The sequence below is a fragment of the Fukomys damarensis genome, unplaced genomic scaffold, assembly GCF_012274545.1.
Source record: "Fukomys damarensis isolate Sample0158 unplaced genomic scaffold, DMR_v1.0_HiC HiC_scaffold_6, whole genome shotgun sequence".
In the NCBI taxonomy this organism is placed as follows: Eukaryota; Metazoa; Chordata; class Mammalia; order Rodentia; family Bathyergidae; genus Fukomys; species Fukomys damarensis.
In genome coordinates, this window is record NW_022900918.1 from 29,811,421 (window position 1) to 29,829,745 (window position 18,325).

At 40.3% G+C, this 18,325-nt stretch overlaps 1 protein-coding gene and 1 pseudogene across 1 annotated transcript in view; one reads left to right on the plus strand and one right to left on the minus strand.

Annotated features, from left to right (window-relative positions):
• Cldn10 (claudin 10) overlaps positions 1-18,325 on the plus strand; it is a 133,013-nt gene that overhangs the window by 51,665 nt on the left and 63,023 nt on the right. The window lies entirely within an intron of this gene.
• LOC104866623 lies at positions 12,369-12,958 on the minus strand (annotated as a pseudogene).

An 18,325-nucleotide genomic window follows, 5' to 3' on the forward strand; every position in this document is an offset into this window, starting at 1 on the left:
CTATAAAAAAAAAAAAAAAGCAAAAACACAGCTTCTTTTTGTTACACATCCTTAGAGCACTTGAGGAGTAATAGAGTCAAGTTTTTCTGAGAAATTATCTAAAAGGTCAAAGTCATGACCGGAGGTGACATTTCTTTGGAACACACAGTCCAGCTCTCAGCAACTCGCATCATTAGCAAATCCTCTTGTTATTATTTCTGTGAATTCTCGTGGTCGCCCCAAAGCCAGCTTCCTGTTGCCTCGAACACTCCAGGCCCTCTCTACTTCAAATACTCATCAAGCCCCACTGCAGCAGAAAGTGTCCCACAGAGAACTTACGTTTACAGTACAAAGACAGCAATGATGTGTCTAAGAGCCTTATGTTCTGTTGACTTTCTTCAAAAATGTTTATTTGTAGCAAAATAAAAGTAGGCACATACAAAATTTACCATCTTGACAATTTTCAGTTTGACGGTGCTAAGGACATACACATTGTTGTGCAACTGATCGCCACAACTTTTCATGTTGCAGAATTTAAACTCTGCACCCATTAGAAGACCGTTCATTTCACAACAGAGAAAGGAACTCAGCATCAGCAAAAAGTCCCTTATCTACCATTCATTTATTCTACTGATGTTTACTGATCGCCTACTCTATGCCGACACTGTTCTAAGATCTGAGGATTCATCCGAGAATAAAATTCACAAGACCCTCCAGAAGGCTGAGGCAGGAGGATCGCAAGTTCAAGCCCAGCTTGGGCAACTTGGCAACTTAGCGAGACCCTGTTTCAAAGTAAAAAGTGGAAAAGGCTGGGAATGTAACTTAGTGTGAAGGCTCTGGGTTCAAGCTCCAGTAACACACACACACACACACACACACACACACACGCACACACACACACACACACAGAAGCTTAGATACCAGCAGGAAAAACAACAAATGCAACAACCCTAAAAAGTCTGTATGAGACCAGAGTAAGTGCAGCAGAATGAGGGAGGGAGGACTGGGATAATGTGAGGGCCCGGTCAGTTCATGCGCTGCTTGTAGCTGCATAGGAGGAGGCATTGAGTAACATGCAGAGGAAGTAGGAGGGGAAATGTAACATGCAGAGAGGTATGGCTTGCTCAGAAACAAGGAGCATTCGCTGTGAATGGGTAGAGCACAAGTGATGAGCAGTGGACGATGAGGTGGGCAGGTGTGGGTCAAGGCTGAGACCCCATAACAAGCTACGGAAGGGATTTGGACTTTATCGGGCTAACGCCCAGAAACTGCCCCTGATTTTTAATTAGAGTAGGGGCCACATGTATGTTTCAAAAATGAACTTGCTGTTGGGAGGGAATTGAATGTGGGAGAGAAATCAGCCTGCTAAGAAACGAGGAGAACCAAGCCAAATGAAGAAGATGGGAGAGGCAGCAGGGAGAAGCTGGCAAGAGGGGGCCACTATCAAGGGCAGATGTACCCAGAATTGATTATTTGTCATAATGAAACGAGCCTAATCACTTCGAGCAGTTCTCCTTGTCTTGACATCTTTGCCCTCTTTATTGGAAACCAACATGGTCACCCCTGACTTTCTGTGATCGGAATTTGCATGGATATCTTTTATCCATATTTCCGATTTTCGATTTCTGTGCCTTTACATTTAAGGTGCATTTCTTATAAACAGTATATAATTGGGTGTCGTGGTTTAGATCTAAAATATCTCATGTGTTCAGAAGTCTCATGTGTTTAGAGGTGTGGCCTCTGGAAGGTGGTGGGGTCACAGAGGAGCCATATGCAACAGTGCATTAACCAATTCATGAATTCATACCTCAATGTGCCGTTAGGAGGTAGGCCCCAGTTGAAGGTGTGACTTTGGAGGATGTCTCTCTCATTAGCTCTTGTTCTCTCTACTTCCTGGCTGCCACGGAGCAAGAAGTCTTCCTCTGCCAAGCCATTTAGCTATGCTGTTTCTGCCTTAGAGCCAGCTGACCATGGACTGAATCCTCTGAAGCCATGAGCCAAATAGACCTGCCTTCCTAAAGGTGTAGGTGTGAGGTATTTTGTCCTAGCAGCAAGGAAGTTGACTGAATACATCTGATTGCTTAAAAACCCAGTCCCACAACTCTGCCTTCACTTGAAATGTTTCGTGGTCCATTTATACTTAATGTAATCACTGACGTGGGTGGGTTTAAGTCTTCAACTCATGGGGGAGGGGATCTATTTGCTTCATCTGTCTTTTGTTTCTCATTTCTAATCTTTTGTGTTCATTGAATATTTTGAAATATTCCATTCCCCCTCTTCCGTTAGCTTCTTAGTTATACTTCTTGGTATTTTCAGTAGCTGTTCTAGGAATTACAGTATGCATCTTTAACTTATCACCCTTAATTGATTACTTTGAATTCATATCACTAATATCAGGCCTTCACAATGGTAGAATTCTACTTAGAACTCTCCCACTCCTCTACGCACTATAGTATTTTACTTTTAACCCTAAAACAAATAGATTTGGTGACTTGTTCAATCACAAGTGAAGAAAGTGGAAGCATTTTTGCTAAATCTCCAATTCTCCCTAGAACAATATACTCCCAGACTTGTATTGTCTAGAATTCGTATAGGAAAAAGAGTTTTAAAAATCCCAAATCTGCGAGGACACTTGAGATCATAATTGCAGCAATATTCTTAAGCTCGATGATCTGTCTTCCCACCCATATAACTATATTTTGATCATTTCCACCTCCCGTATTACCCTTCCTTACACTCCCCATTCCCTTTTTCTTGTCTAATAGACATCACTTTGATTTTACATTTCACATATTAGTGAAAACATGCAATGTTTATCTTTCTGGGTCTGCCTTATATCATTTAATATGATAATTTCCAGTACCAGCTCCCAGCTTTCACTCTCTCCCTCTCTCTCTCCCTCTCCCTCTCTCTCTCTCTCTCTCTCTCTCTCTCTCTCTCTCTCTCATCTCTTCTCTTGGTGATGGGAACCCACACTGATTCTTTTGGCTCTTGTGAGTTGGGCCTCAGTAAACATGTCTACGCAGAAACCTCTACAGTATCCTGACCTTGATTGCTTCTGACATAGACCAGGGAGTGTTTGCCGTTGGATCGTGTGAGAAATCTGTTCAGTGAGGAACGTCCACACTGACTTGCTAGTGGAGGTACTAATCACAGCCCTCCAGCAGTGTAGGCGGGTGCCTTTGTTTCCCCCGTTGCGTCTGCACCAACATTTACATTTTTTGTATTCTTGACGATAGGCATTCCGATTGGAGTCAGACAAAATTTCAGTGTAGATATTTTCAAGGAGAATAAGATCCAGTGTTGTTGTTGTTGTTGTTGTTTTAAGATACTCACTTTATCATAACTATACGTCTTTCCTTCTGGTTTTGTTTTCATTCACTTTTACATTTGTTACACAGATGAATGGGTTTCACCCTGGCCAATTCAAATGTGCATATAACGCACTGGGGTCATTTTCACCCCAAGTCTCTGCCCTCTGCCCCGCCCTCCCTTTCATATCTGAGAAGGTCCCATGTACAGACTATATTTTGCTCATATCATCTCACTTGTTGCCCACCCTTACCCCCGTCTTACTCTCTTCCTCTGCGCTAGTGAGAGCTTCCCTTTGAGGGGTGGAAGGTTGAAGGGAGGGCAGGGGAATGGGGAAGAAATGAGACCCAAGAAGCATCAAGTAAAGGTACAAGATCCCAGGGATGAATGTGACTGTACCGTGTGCCAATAAACTTTAACAAAAGAAGAAGAGAACTTACCTTCTACTTTTTGGTCACCTCCTTTAGATTCCGCGCACTAGGGAAAACAGGTAACGTTCATCCTTCAGTGTCTGGTTTATTTCACTCGGCACCACAGTTTCCAGATGCACCCACTCTTTTGCAGAGGACAGAATTCCATCCTGTGGCTACTACTCCATTCTGTATATGCGCCACGTCTTCCCTGTCCTTTCACCTGATGATGGGCGGCGAGGCCGGTTCTGTAGTGTGACTGCTGGGAGTTGTGCCACATTAAACACGGGTGTCCAGGAAGCCCTATAACGTGCCAGCTGGAACTGCTCCAGGCCTGTGCCACAAAGTGATGCAGCTGGGGCACGTGGCGGCTCTAGTTTTAGCTTTTTTGAGGACCTCCATACTGACTTCCTCAGTGGCTGTACTAGCGTACATTCCCAGCAGCCCTGCAGAAGGATTCCTTTCTCTCCGCATCCTTGCCAGCATTTGTTGTTTTTGTATTCTTGTTGATGGCCCTCCTGACTGTGGTGAAATGGAATCTCAGTGTAGATTTGGTTTGCATTTCTCTCATAGCTAAAGATTTTGAACCTTTTTTCATATACTAGTTGGCCATTTGTACTTCTTCTTTTTTTAAATTTTCATTGAGTTTATTGGTACTTTTGAGGTCTACAGTACAGTCACATTCATCATTGGGATCTTATACCCTTACATGACAGATCTTGGTTCACATTTTTTACTTCTTTTGAGAAGGGTCCCAATTCACTTACAGATCTTATTAGCTGGGCTATTTGATTTCTGGGTGTTTTCTGAGTTCTTTATATACTAGATATTAATCCTCTGTCAGAAGAGCAGAAAGTAGAATGTTTCTCCCATTCTGTCTCTTCTCTCTTTAGCTGATTCCACTCCTGTGCAGAAACTTGACTTGATGCAATCCCATTTGTTTATTGTTGACATTCTTCTTTTAAGGTATTGGAGTCCTAGTCAGGAAGTCCATGTATTTCTATGGGTTCAAATAATTCCTCTACATTTTCTTCTACCAGTTTCAAAGTTTCAGGTCTTGGATCTAGTTTTGTTTTGCTTTGTTTTGTTTTTTTGAGACAAGGTCTCACTATGTAGTTGAGACTGACCTGGAACTCACTATGTAGCCCACGCTGGTCCCAAACTCACAGCAATCCTCCTGCCTCAGCCTCCCGAGTGCTGGGATTACAGGTGTGCACCACCACACCAGGCTCTTGGGTCTAATTTTTTGGTTCATTTTGAACTGATTTTTGTACAGGGTGAGAGCTAGGGATCTAGTTTCAATCTACTTATGGATAACCAGTTTTCCCAGGACCATTTGTTAAAGATGCTATCATTTCTCTAACAAGAATCTTATGGCTGTACCTGTGTGGGTTTATTTTTGTGTCCTCTATTCTGTTACATTGGTCTAAGTGTCTAATTTTTTGCCAGTGCCATGCTGTCTTTGTTAATGCCTCTCCGTAGCATATTTTGTAATTGGGTATTGTGATACCTCCAGCACTGTTTTCACTCGAGATTCTCTTGGCCATTTGGGGTCTTTCATGTGTCCAGATGAATTTTTTAGTTTTTCTCTAGTTCTACATACAACATCATTGGTATTTTGATGAGGATTACATTGAATCTGTAGATGGCTCTTTGTAATATGGCTATTTTAACAATACCAATATTAATTCTGTTGATCAATGAACATGGAAGCTCTTTCCATTTCTAGTGTATTCTTTAATTTCTTTTTTTAAAGCAAAACAATTATTGGTACATTTCATTCACATATTATATATGATGACATTCATCATAGGAAATTTGTACCTGTTTGTGATGTTTCTTCCTTCTCTTTTTTTCCATTTCCCCCACCCTTCATCCCCTCATCCCTTCCTTATTTACAAAAGCTTTGTTTCCATTTTTTTCTTCTGTCCTTTTTTTGCTGTCCCTTCTTTTCTTCCCCATTCCCCTCCCTTTTTGCCCTTCTCATTTGAACGGTTTCTTCCTATTTCTCAATACCTGTTACACATTTTAGTCCTGATTTACACTTTCAGTTTCTCACACCAGAGAAACAATGAGGTATTTAAAATCGTGTGTCTGATTTATTTCATTTATGAGTATGGTCTCAAGGTCCAACCATTTAGCTATAAATGTCTAAAGCGCATCCTTCTTTATGGCTGAGTAATACTCCATTTTATTAAAAAACCACATCTTCATCTATTCATCAATGAATGAACATTTGGGCTGTTTCCAAGTTTTAGCTCTTACAAACTGTGTCACTATAAACATGGGTGAGCATATATCACTGTGGTATGATACTTTTAATTCTTTTGGGAAGATACCCAGCAGGAGAATAGCTGGGTCAAATGGAACCTCTAATTCTAGTTCATTGAGATATCTCCACATTGATTTCCACAGTGGTTGCACCAGTCTGCACTCCCACCAACAATGGAGCAGGATTCCTTTCTCCCCACATCCCCCACCAGAATTTGTTATTGGTTGGTTTCTTGATAGCAGCCATGCTTTGTGGATTAAGATGGAATCTCAGCATGTTGTAGTTTGGGCAGTGATGTTGGACATTTTTTCATATGTTTATCTGCTCTTCCTACTTCTTTCTCCAAGAAGTGTCTTCTTCAATTTCTTTAGTGTTCTGTTGTTTTCATTACACTTTTGCCTCTTTGGCGTTGGTTTCCAGATGTTTTATTTTATTTGAGGATACTGTGAATAGAATTGTTTTCTTGATTTCTTTCTCAGTGAGCTCATTATTGGTGGGTAGAAAAGCTATTGATTTTTGTGTTGTTTTTGTATCCTGCTTCTTTACTGAATTTGTTTATCATATCTAAAAGTCTTTAGGTGGAGCCTTTGGGGTCTTCTAAGCTTAGGATCATCTCATCTGCATGTGATGATAATTTGACTTCTTCCTTTCCTATTTGTCTCTTTCTCTCTTGCCTACTTGTTCTGGCTAAAACTGCAAGTACTATACCCACCTAGCCCCATCTCTCTAGTGCTGGGGATCAAACCCAGGGCCTCTTATGTGTAAACTAAGCGCTGATCCGCACTCATCTACACCCTAACCCCTCTACTATAATGAACAGAGGTAGTGAGAGCAGATATCCTTGTCTCGTTCCTGATTCTAGAGGATATGCTTTCAGTTGTTTCCCACTCCCTGCGAGGTTAGTTATCAGTCTGTGATCTATAGCTTTTATTAAGTTGAGGTACGACCCTTCTTTACCTAATTTATTCAGGGTTTTTTTCATGAAAGGAAGTTAAATTATATTGAAGGCTTTTCTGTATTAATTGTGATAATCATGATTTTTATCCTGATCCTGCTTATGCGGTGTACTGTGTTTATTGATTTGTATATACAGAACCATCTTTGTATCCCAGAAATGAAAGAGACTTGGAAGTAGTGTGTGGTCTTTTCAATGTGAATTGGACTTATGAGTATTATAGTAAGCATGTTTGTGTCTATGTCCATCAACGATATTAGACTGTCTTTTCATTTTTGTGGAGTCCTTATCTAGTTTTGGTATCAGAATGATGAACTCGTCACAGAATGAGTTTGGAAGCATTCCTTCCCTTCCTATCTCACAAAACAATTTGAGAAGCATTGGTATATATATTTTTAAAGACTCTGGTAAATTTCGGCAGAGAATCCAGGACTTCTCTTCATTGGGGAAATTTTTATTACCACTTCAATCTTTTTATGTGTTATCAATTTGTTTAGGTTTTTTATATCCTCTTGGTTCAATTTTGGCAGATCCTATATATGTAGGAATTTACCCGTTTCTCTTAGATTATCCAGCTTATTGTGTATAGGACTTCAAAAATAGTCCCCAGTAATTCTCTGGATTTTAATGATGTCTGTTTTAACATCTCCCTTCTCATTGCTAACTGTATGAATCTGGGTCTCCTCTCTCTTTGCATTAGTTTGGTGAAGGACTGACCAATCTCCTTATGTTGTGTTTTAAATGTACCAAGTCTTTGTTTCATTGAGACTTTGTTTTGTTCTTTAGAGTTTATTTTCCTTAATTTCAGCTCTGATCTTTATTACTTCTTTCTCTCTGCTGGGGTTATTAAAAATGTATTGTATCAGCGCATTTGCAGTATATAATCATTACGTTCAGCATGGAGAGTTGGTACATGTGCATAACACATCTTATTTCTTTTTTTCAAATCTCCCTTCCTTCCCCTCCCCCCCCAATCCTTCCATCTTTTGGTCCCCTTCCCTCGTGTAAAAGATCTATCTTCCTGTTTCCTATGACCCTTTATTTTTTTCTATAAGTTATTTATATTTAGGCTTTCTTATATAAGAGAAATCCTGAAATGTAAGCTAGCGTGTCTCATTTATTTCACTTAACGTTATGGTCTCAAGGTGCATTCATTTACAAATGACTCAAATTCATCCTTCTTGAAGACATAGTAGTACCCCATAGTGTATAACTACATTTTCTTTACCTAGATACCTGTTGAGGGAACTATACCCCCACTTCCAAGATTTAGCTGTTATGAGCTGTGCTACTATAAACATTGATGTGCACATATCTCTGTGATATGATGTCTTTAATTCTTTCAGGAATATACCTAGAAGTGGAATAACTGGGCTGAATGAAGTTACTCCTTTTAGTTCTCCATAGTGTACTAAAGTTTACACTCCCTCAGATAGTGTAGAAGGCTTCCTTTTTTCCCCACAGCCTCACTAGCATTTATAATCATTTAACTTCTTGATGAATTTGGGTCTCCTCCTTTATCTTTCCAAAATAACCTAGAATCTCAGTGTTGTTTTAATTTACATTTTATAATTGCCAGAGATGTTAAACATATTTTCATGTATTTATTGGCCATTGGTACTTCTGAGAAGTGTCTCTTCATTTCATTTGCACATTTTTGTTGGGTTTTCTATTTTAATGTGTCTAACTTTTTTGAGTTATTTATATATTCTAGAGATTAGTCCTCTGAGAAATAGTGGGCAAAATTTTTCCCATTTTGTGGGCTGTCTCTTCTCTCTATTGGTTGTTTCTTTTGCTGTACAAAAGCTTTTTTGATATAATCCCCATTTGTTGATTCTTTATGTTACATGTTTCTCGTGCAGTTGAAGTTCTGTTTAGAAAATCCTCACCTATGTCTATAGACAAGAGTTTTACCTATTTTATCTTCCAGCAAGTTGTTTGTTTTAACATTTAAATCTTTGATCTGTTTTGATTTTAGTTTAGTGCCAGAGACCCCTGTAGTTAGGTTTCAGTCCCCACTTCCCAGTGTGGGATGCAGACCTGAGAAAAAAATACACTAGGAGACAGATCTAAGAGAGAGAAAGCAGGGGCCAGGACGACCAATGCTGGAGCAACCGACAAAGGCTCTGAACAGTTCCTGGCACGGACTTTTATTGGCAATCAGTTGGGGTAAAGGGGTAAAGGCAACCTGTGGTTTCTATGGAAATGAATGGAAAGAAGGCTCAGAAAGAAGAAGATAAAGCCTTCTCGAGTTAGGAACGAAACAGACGAAATATATGACTGTGATTAGAACATCATCCTTCTGAAGGCTTTAGTTGTGGGAACGGAATCTGGGTGCGACTTACTCTGACCTCAGCATGTAGGCTTCTGCCAGACTCACTGCTCCGAACAAGCCAGCCCTGGGGTTCACTCTTCACAGCCTGCTCCTGGCATCATCAATATCGGGGTCCTCTGCAGTTTAGTACATGGCAAGAGACACAGGTCTAGATTCAGTCTTCTGCATGTGGGTAGCCAGTTATCCGAACACCATTTGTTTAAGAAGCTATTCTTCCTTTTGTGTATGTTTTCGGCCCATTGCCAAAGATCAGATGGTTGAATTGCCTAGGGCTGTTTCTGCACCCTCTGTTCCATTCCATCAGTGCATCCGTCTGTTCATGACAGCACCACGATGCGCTTATCACCACGGAGTTTTTTTCGTTTTGGTTTGGTTTTATTTTTTTGGTATGGGGGATTGAACTGAGGACCTCACATTTGTGGGGCAGAAACGGTGCCCCTGAGCTAAATCCCCAGCCCCCTCTGCAGGTTTTTGATATAACTTGAAGTCCAGAACTGTGATGCCTTGCCCAGGGTTGCTTTTGTTATTCTGGGTCTTTTCTAGTTCCCTATGAATTTTAGCATTGTCTTCTCTAGCCCTGTGAGGAGTGCTTTTGGTATTTTGATAGCAATTGTATTAAATCCGTACATCAGTTTTGTACATCATTTTGACAATATTGGTTTTGCCTATCCGGGAACAAGACATCCATTTTCTGATGTCCTTTTTGATCTCCTCTTTCAATTCCTTAGTTAGGTTAATTCCTAACTACTTAGTTCTTTTTCTTTTTCTTCTTCTTGTGTGTGTGTGTGTGTGTGTGTGTGTGTGTGTGTGTGTGTGTGTGTACCAGGGATTGAACTCAGGACCTTGCCTTTGTGAGGCAGGTGGTGGCACCACTGAGCTAAATCCCCAGCCCTTGCTCTTTTTCTTGCCGCTATTATGAATGGAACTGTTTTCCTAGTTTCTTTCTGAGTGAGTTCATTAGTGCTATACAAGAGCACTACTGATTTTTGTGTGCTGACTTTGTATCCTGCTACATTACTGAATTTGATTATTAATTCTAGGGGCCTTTTGGTCAGATTTCTTGGGCCTTCTATATAGAGGATCTGGTCATCTGAAAATAACAATAATTTGACCTCCTCCTTTCTGATACATTATCCCTTTTATTTCTTTCTTTTGCCTGATTGCTCTGGCTAATGTTTTGAGTAATGTATTGTACAGGAGTGGTGATAGTGGACATCCTTATCTTGCTCCTAATTTTAGAAGGAAAGCTTTCAGCTTTTCTCCATTTAATATGATGTTGATAGTAGATTTATCATAAATGACTTTTATCAGATTGAGATAAAGTCCTTCTATTTTCTCCATGGTTTTGATCATGAATGGATGTTGTATTTTGTCAAAGGGTTTTTTCATGTATGTGTCTATTGAGATGATCCTGTGATTTTTTTGTTTATGTTTATGTGATGTATTACATTACTGATTTGCATGTGTAATCCCTGGGATGAATCCTACTTAGTCACGATGTATGATCTTTCCAATGATTTGTCACACTTTGTTAGTATCTTGTTGAGGATTTTTACATCTATGTTTATTTAAGAGATTGGTCTGTAATTCTCTTTTTTGATGGGGTCCTTGTCTGGTTTTGGAATCAGGACAATACTAGCTTCCAGGAATGGATTTGAGAGTACTCTACTTTGAAATGCATTACAGAGTAAGAGCCATTGACATTAGATCTTCCGTGAAGCTTTCCTAGAGTTCAGGGGTGAATCCTCTGGGTCCTGGGCACTTCTTCATTGTACGTTTTTATTACTGTTTCAATTTATTGCCTGTTTTTGGATTACTCAGGATTTCTACACCTTCTTGGTTCAGTTTTCTAGAACTTCTTTTTTTTTGGTACCAGGGATCAAACTCAGGTCCTTGCATTTGTGAAGCAGGCAGCGGCACCACTGAGCTAAATCCCCGGCCCTTTTCTTAGTTCAGTTTTAATAAGTCATATTTATCTAAGAATCTATTCCTTTTTTCTGGATTCTCTAATTTACTGGAGTACAGGTTTTCAGAGTAGTTTCTAATAATCTTCTGGAGTTTGGTAGTATCTATTGTGATTTCAACTCTTTGTATTAGTTTAATTGATCTGGATCTTTTCTTCTAAGTTTATTCTTATAGCACCAGCCCTTCAGTTCATTGATTCTTTGTATTTATTAATCTCAATTTCATTAATTTCTCTTCTGATTCCTATAATTTCCTTTATTGTACTAGCTTTGGGTTGGAATTTTTCTTGTTTTTCTGGGATCTTGAGGTACATCACCAGGTTATTTGGTCACGCTCTGTTTTTCTGATGTGAGCATTCAGCAGCTTATAAAACTTCCCTTACAACTGCTTTCCTTGTGTCCCATAGATTCTTTTATGTCTTATTGGCCTTATTATTTGATTCTAGGATCTGTTTAATTTCTTCCTTTATTTCTTTTGTGACCCATTGACTATTCAAGAGTATACTGTTTAATTTCCATGTGTTTGCATAACTTCTCTGGTTTCTTTTACCAGTGACGTAGTTTTATTGCACTATGACCGGATAATATGCATGGGGCTATTTCAAATTTTTTGCACTTACTTATCATGCTTTATGTGGTGTATTTTGTAGAAAGTTCTATGTGCTGCTGAGAAGAATGTGTGCTCTGTTTTTAGATGGAACACTTTAAGTATTAATTAAATCCATTCAGTCAAAGGTTTGATTCATCTCTGATGTTTCTTTATTGATGTTTTGTCTAATTGATATGTCTATTTGTGACAGTTGGGTATAGTGCTCCCCCACTATGATTGTGTTGATGTTTATCTGTCTTTTGTATGCAGTAGTGTTTGTTTTATGAAGGTGGGTATATATGCTTATAATATGTAGTGACCTCCTTTGCCTCTTCTGACTTTTTTGGGGGGCTTGACATCTATTTTGTCTGAAATGTAGATAGCTTCTTCTGCTTCTCCTGTTGTATGGAATATTGTTTTTCATCCTTTGATTTTTTTTGAGAGAGAGAACAACTCCAAATTATCTTTTATTAATATAAAAAGGGTATGTTTAGCAAAAGACATACCAAGAAAAGAGTCATTATGGCCCTGGAGACAAGGCAGGGAGGTGATGGGCCTTCTGAACCCCTTTGAGGGAGGAGGCCTAACTAAGTGGTGAGAAGTGTGGAGTGGTGGGGGTCACAGAAAAGAGAAAGCTCCAGATGGATCAACACTGTTGGCAGATCATGGATGGGACTCACAGTGACCCCACTGCTAACTCCAGCAGGGGGAGCGCCCAGTTAGTGCTGCCAACTGGAGTGAGTGCTGCTCCCTGGTTTTTGGAGGGCACCCACCAAGGGACACAGGACAGGAAGCCCAGGACAGGAAGTGCAACTTGGGGCAAAGGCCAGGGAGAAGCAGGTGCTCTGCAGTGGCCGGAAAGGTCCAGACGCTGAGGCCAAGGTGCTTCCTGTTACGTGCGGGCGTTTCGCTCCGTCTCTGCCAGGCACTCTCTGACTAGAGCCCCGGCATGGATGATATGGATGATGCCTCTCTTCAGGCGCTCCATGGTACTCTTGCTACCAGCATAGGTAGGCCGGATCTCTCTGCCCATCTCTTCTGTGACTGAAAGCAAGTCGTGTAGGTGCTCTGGGAGCCCTGGGCACTGGGTGGCTTCATAGCCTGTACATAGCCCATGGAAGGCGGTCCAAAGCCATTACATGGTGGTCGGAAAAGGGCAGTGACTCCTGGCACAGAGCCTGATGACGATGGGACGCTTCTGGCTAAAACAGACACGAGTAATAGGCCAGTGTGAGGCAGGGACGCTTTCCAAGGCCCTGACCGAGTTCCCCCATCCTTTGGTTTTTGAATGTCTTTTTGGATTAAATGTGTTTATTGAATATAGTATTTTGTTGGGTTTTGCTTTTTGACCCAAGCTTCCAATCTGTGTCTTTTGAGTGGCAAACTGAGACCGTTCACAGTGAAAGTTATTACGGAAAGATAGTGACTTATTCCTGTTATCACATTATTTTCCTTTTGCTTAGTCCCTTTTCCCCCTTGTTCTTAACTACTCACCCTGACTAGTGTATTCATTCTATTAGACTTTTTGGTACTGGAAGCTTCATTGGGTCTTTCTTGGTTATCCTTGAGGACCTTTTCTAGTGCTGGTTAGATGATTATTAATTTCTCAAAGTTCTCTGTGTCATAGGAATGCCTTATTTCTCCATCAATTTTGGAAGATAATTTTGTAGAATATATGTCTGGATTGAAAGTTGTTTTTGTATAGTCTTTAAACACTTTACTCCAAGCTCTCCTGGCCTTTTGGTTTGTGTTGAGAAATCTGCTCTAATTCTGTTGGATTTACCTTTGGAAGTTATTTGTTGCTTTACTCTAACAGCTTTTAAGATTTTGGCTTTATGTTGGACTTCTGAGATTTTTTTTTTTTTTTTTTGAGACAGGGTCTCACTATGTAGTTGAGACTGACCTGGAATTCACTATGTAGCTCAGTCTGGTCTCAAACTCACAGCGATCCTCCTCCCTCAGCCCCCCGAGTGCTGGGATTACAGGCGTGTGCCACCACCCCCAGCAACTTCTGAGATTTTTACATAAGATGTGAAGTTCTTTTCTGATTGTGGGTCTTTGGGGTTCTTTAGCCCTCACTTATCTGTATGTTAAATCTTTTTCCCATATTAGAAAGTTTTCTGCTATTATTTCTGTAAGCAGATTTTTAAACTCCATTTGTGCTGCCTTCTGAGTTTTCACTAATTCCAATTAATCTTAGTCTTCTTTGCATCACCTAGCAGCTCTTGAATCATTTTTCATTTTCTCTTTTTGTTTTTAAGATATCTCTGAGTATGCAGTCACTGGCATCAGCCCTGTCTTCCAGTTCTTACACTCTGTCCTCACATTGGTCAGTTCTGTTGCCCATACTCTCAACAAAATTTTTAATCTCCTGGATTTCTGTTTGTATTTTTTCATGGACTGTTTTGTATCATTCATGTTTTATATCATTTTGTTTATTTTAGTCCAGCCATCTTTTTCTCGGTGTCTTCTGTAAACTCACTGATTATTTTATATATTAAGTCTATTATCGGTTTAGTTATATCTTCTGTGAGCTCACTGAGTACTTTATCATATTACTTCCTGTATCATATGTAATCTCGATATTCTAAAGCTACCTATTACAGGTACAAAGGAAATCAAATTTCTGACAAACAGTTGTCCAAAGATATATCAAGCACAAAGCCAGGCAAAGGGGACAGAACGTCAAAATGGACTCCAGTGTAATAAGAGGACAGAACGTGAAAATGGACTCCAATGTAATAAGGGGACAGAAGGTCAAAATGGACTCCAATGTTATAAGGGGACAGAAGGTCAAAATGGACTCCAATGTAATAAGAGGACAGAAGGTCAAAATGGACTCCAATGTAATAAGGGGACAGAACGTCAAAATGGACTCCAGTGTAATAAGGGGACAGAACGTCAAAATGGACTCCAATGTAATAAGGGGACAGAAGGTCAAAATGGACTCCAATGTAATAAGGCAGACAGGTGCACAAAAATAGGACCAGGTTGTGATATAAATGTGCACAGGAGCCATTGGAGCAGAGAAAGTAAAAGGTGCAAGGGGAGTGGGATATCTGGATCAATCTGGATATCACTGAAGATTTCCTTTGAGAGATGATTTCGAGGTAGATTCTGAAAGCTGAGTAGATATTAGGTAAAGGATGAAGAAGGTGATGGGAACAGAGGAGTTAGGTGGAATTCCAGTTTGTCGGCATAGAACATGCAAATGTGCTGAGGTGTGAATCAGCAGACCGTCGGAAGAGCCGAAGATCTGAGTGCCTGTGGAGGATTCAGCAGGGATGAGGGTGAAGAACTAGATACGCATTGTGGTGTGGGGCCTTCTGTGCTGCTATGAAGAGTTTAAACTTTATCATGAAAATTCTGAACAACTTTTGGTGGAACAGAGAACAGACATGATTTTATTTGTGCTTTATAAATGGGATGGACCCTAGTGTGAAGCACAGATTGGAGGATGATGAGACTAAAGGCAAAAGACACCAGATAATTTGGAAGTTTTTCCAGGAATCTAGAGAAAGAGATGACAAGAACCAGCCTAACGAAGTGATAACTGGAGACGGATACTGAAGATGATAAGTTGACTGGTTGCACATAGGTAATAAGGAAGACAGAGGAACCAGAAGTGGCCCCTACATTTTGTTTTGGCCAACTAATTAGATGATAGGCAAGCTTTGGAATTCTGGGGGAAAAGACAAATTTTGTGGGAAAGAAGTCATGCACATATCACTGGACAAACTAGATCTTTGCACAGTGGCGCGAATATGAAGGTCAGCCATTCCATGCAGCCATCTAAGTACGGATCTCTCTATCTTAACAGGAGCTGAGCCAGGAGGGCAGAGCTCACGTCCTTCCATGAAAACTGAGTGTAATGAGGTCACCACCAAGATATCTTTTAATTCTAAGGTGAATGCTAGCTCAGAGTGTCTGCCAGCAGGGCCAGTTCTGTAAGGATTGTTTAAGATCTGCTCCAGTGAACAGAGAAACAAGTGGTTGGGCAACACAGCAAAAAACATCAGAGGAGGGACTGATTATAACCAGAATGTTAGTGTCTTAATTCAGCACTCATACACGTAGCTCTAAGCACCTCTACTTTCATTTAAAGATAATGAGTATCTGATTCCCATCCCCTCTAGGACTCACCTCTTTCCTGTCTATTCCTAGATGATTCACTCTTCTTTACGGTTATAGGTGATTTCCTGCCATTGTCTTTTTGCTTTCGGATTCGTGTACTGTTCCTTCTCTCCCACGCTAGTCCACCTCCTTTCTCTACTTCACACACAGCTAATTAATCATTTTCTGAATGAGAAATGCCCACGGCTGGTAAATGTTTAATGACTGAAGAGTGTGGTGGGCGGGGAGAGGTGTTTCCTGGTTCTGCGGATCTCTGGAGGGTCAATGTACCACCTTGGCTGATTCCAGTCTTCCAGCGTATTGTTGGTGGCTCCCCCAAAGTGGCAATGGGCAAATTCTTTTAAACGTTTGCAAGCAGAATCCAGTAAAGCACTGCTTTCTGAAATGGAGTTGCTCCGCCCTGGATGTGATGGTGTTCCTTCCCTTGCCCTGGGAGTGAGGAGTGGGGCCCTAAAATGAAGAAGAGTCTGACTTAGAGTTGAGGCAAATTGGCGAGGGAGGAAATTGGGACTTTTCTTCTTGGAGTTTCGTCTAACTAATCTTCCTCTTCACTGTCAAGCCATATGGTCGCCATGGTTCTACCTCACAGGCACTGCCTTCTTTAAGAAGCCCATGACTGTTCTGGCCCTAAGTACAATTTATGTTTATGAATTTGTTCCTCACGTTAGTGTTTTGCAGGCCTTTGTATTTTGCACAAGGACTTTCTACTAGTATCATAGACTTTTCTGTTTTCCCAATTTGATGGCAAATTTCTTAAGAGAAGGGCTCTCACCTCTATACACAGTTAATCCGTGAATATCTGACTGTTTTCTTATTTATTAAGTCTTTGCCCAATCAGCCTTAACCTGATCTTTTCTAAGGACTACATAGTTGGAATGTTTTTATGGCTTAATTATAGAATATGTATCATATAGCTATATCATAAAAGATATATGGTGTATATATATATATCTTTTATATACTATAAAAACTATATTTGTAATCACGTGAAGTATCTTTCACAGTAAATAAATCTTTCAATACCAGTAATTCATAAATTATATTGCTAGGGAATCAAAGTGTTAAGATATTAAGATATACTTCTTTCAGTCCTTTTTTTTTTTTTTTGGTACCAGGAATCGAACTCAGGTCCTTGCACTTGCAAAGCAGGTGCCTGAACCATTGAGCTAAATTCCCAGCCCAAGATATACTTCTTTATAGGAGATTTACTTCTACTATGGACTGCCTTGCTATCTGAATTAAACTATTCATGCCTTATCTTCCAAGTATAAAACAAATTTGATAAGAAAGCTTTCATTGTGTTGGAAAGGCCCAGTCAACCAAAAGATATAAAGTAGTTGACCTCTAAAATAAAAGTATTTTGCCTGCCTTGCAAGTGCAAGGACCCGAGTTCGATCCCCGGTACCAAAAATAAATAAATAAATAAATAAGCTAAGACAAAAGTATTTTATGAATATGATGTATCTGTCAAGGATAAGAACTTTCTAGAAAATAAAACATTTGCATGGCAGGGATCATTTTTTAAAGCTCAAAGATTTTTGGAACATCTACAGAATTTAGGATTTGACAACCAGTTTTGCAAGAACCTTGTCCAATGTTTTTACAGATCCCAAAAATCAGTCAGCTGTGAGAAGCAAAAACAGCATTAAGTAAAGTGAGATACTGTAATACAGATTAGTATCATTTATCCAGGTCCGTGTGCAACTTCCTTTAGGTGAAAAAGCGACACCTATGACAGAATGGCAGAGAACAAAAAAAGAAAGAGGAGAAAAGATTCCTGGAACAAGGAGACCTTTCCAGCCTGCATCTGTTTATTAACTGAAACATTGTTGAGAAACTTGAATAATATGAACGGAACTGGTCTCACATCATAAGGTTTCTTTGTGTGGCAGTTTTCTGTTTAGACCGAGGCCAACTGTGTAATTTATACGAAGTTATATAACCTCGTATAAAGATTCATCCTCTTCCTGTCCTCTCTCCGCACCTCTCCCCTTCTCCTCTCCTCTCCTCTTGTCTCCTCTTCCTCTCCCTCTTCCTCTCCCTCTCCTTCAGGGCCAGAGATTGAACCCAGCACAGCATGCCCTCTGAACCCTTCTCCAGGCCCAGCCAGTTTTGTTGGTTTTGATGTAATGCAACCCATGTGCCTGGCCACCTGTGACAAGGCTTGAAAGGCAAGATGGGCCAGGGAAGGGACAGTGCTCATTCTATCTCCTCTTTTTTTGTGGGGGGGGTGGTACTGAGGTACTGAGGATTGAACTCAGGTCCTTGTGCTTGCAAGGCAGGCAGCAGAACCACTGAGCTAAATCCCAGCCCTCTATCTCCCTTTGAGAGAGGTGAATTCATCCAGGAACAATAACTTAGTTTCTGCCACATGG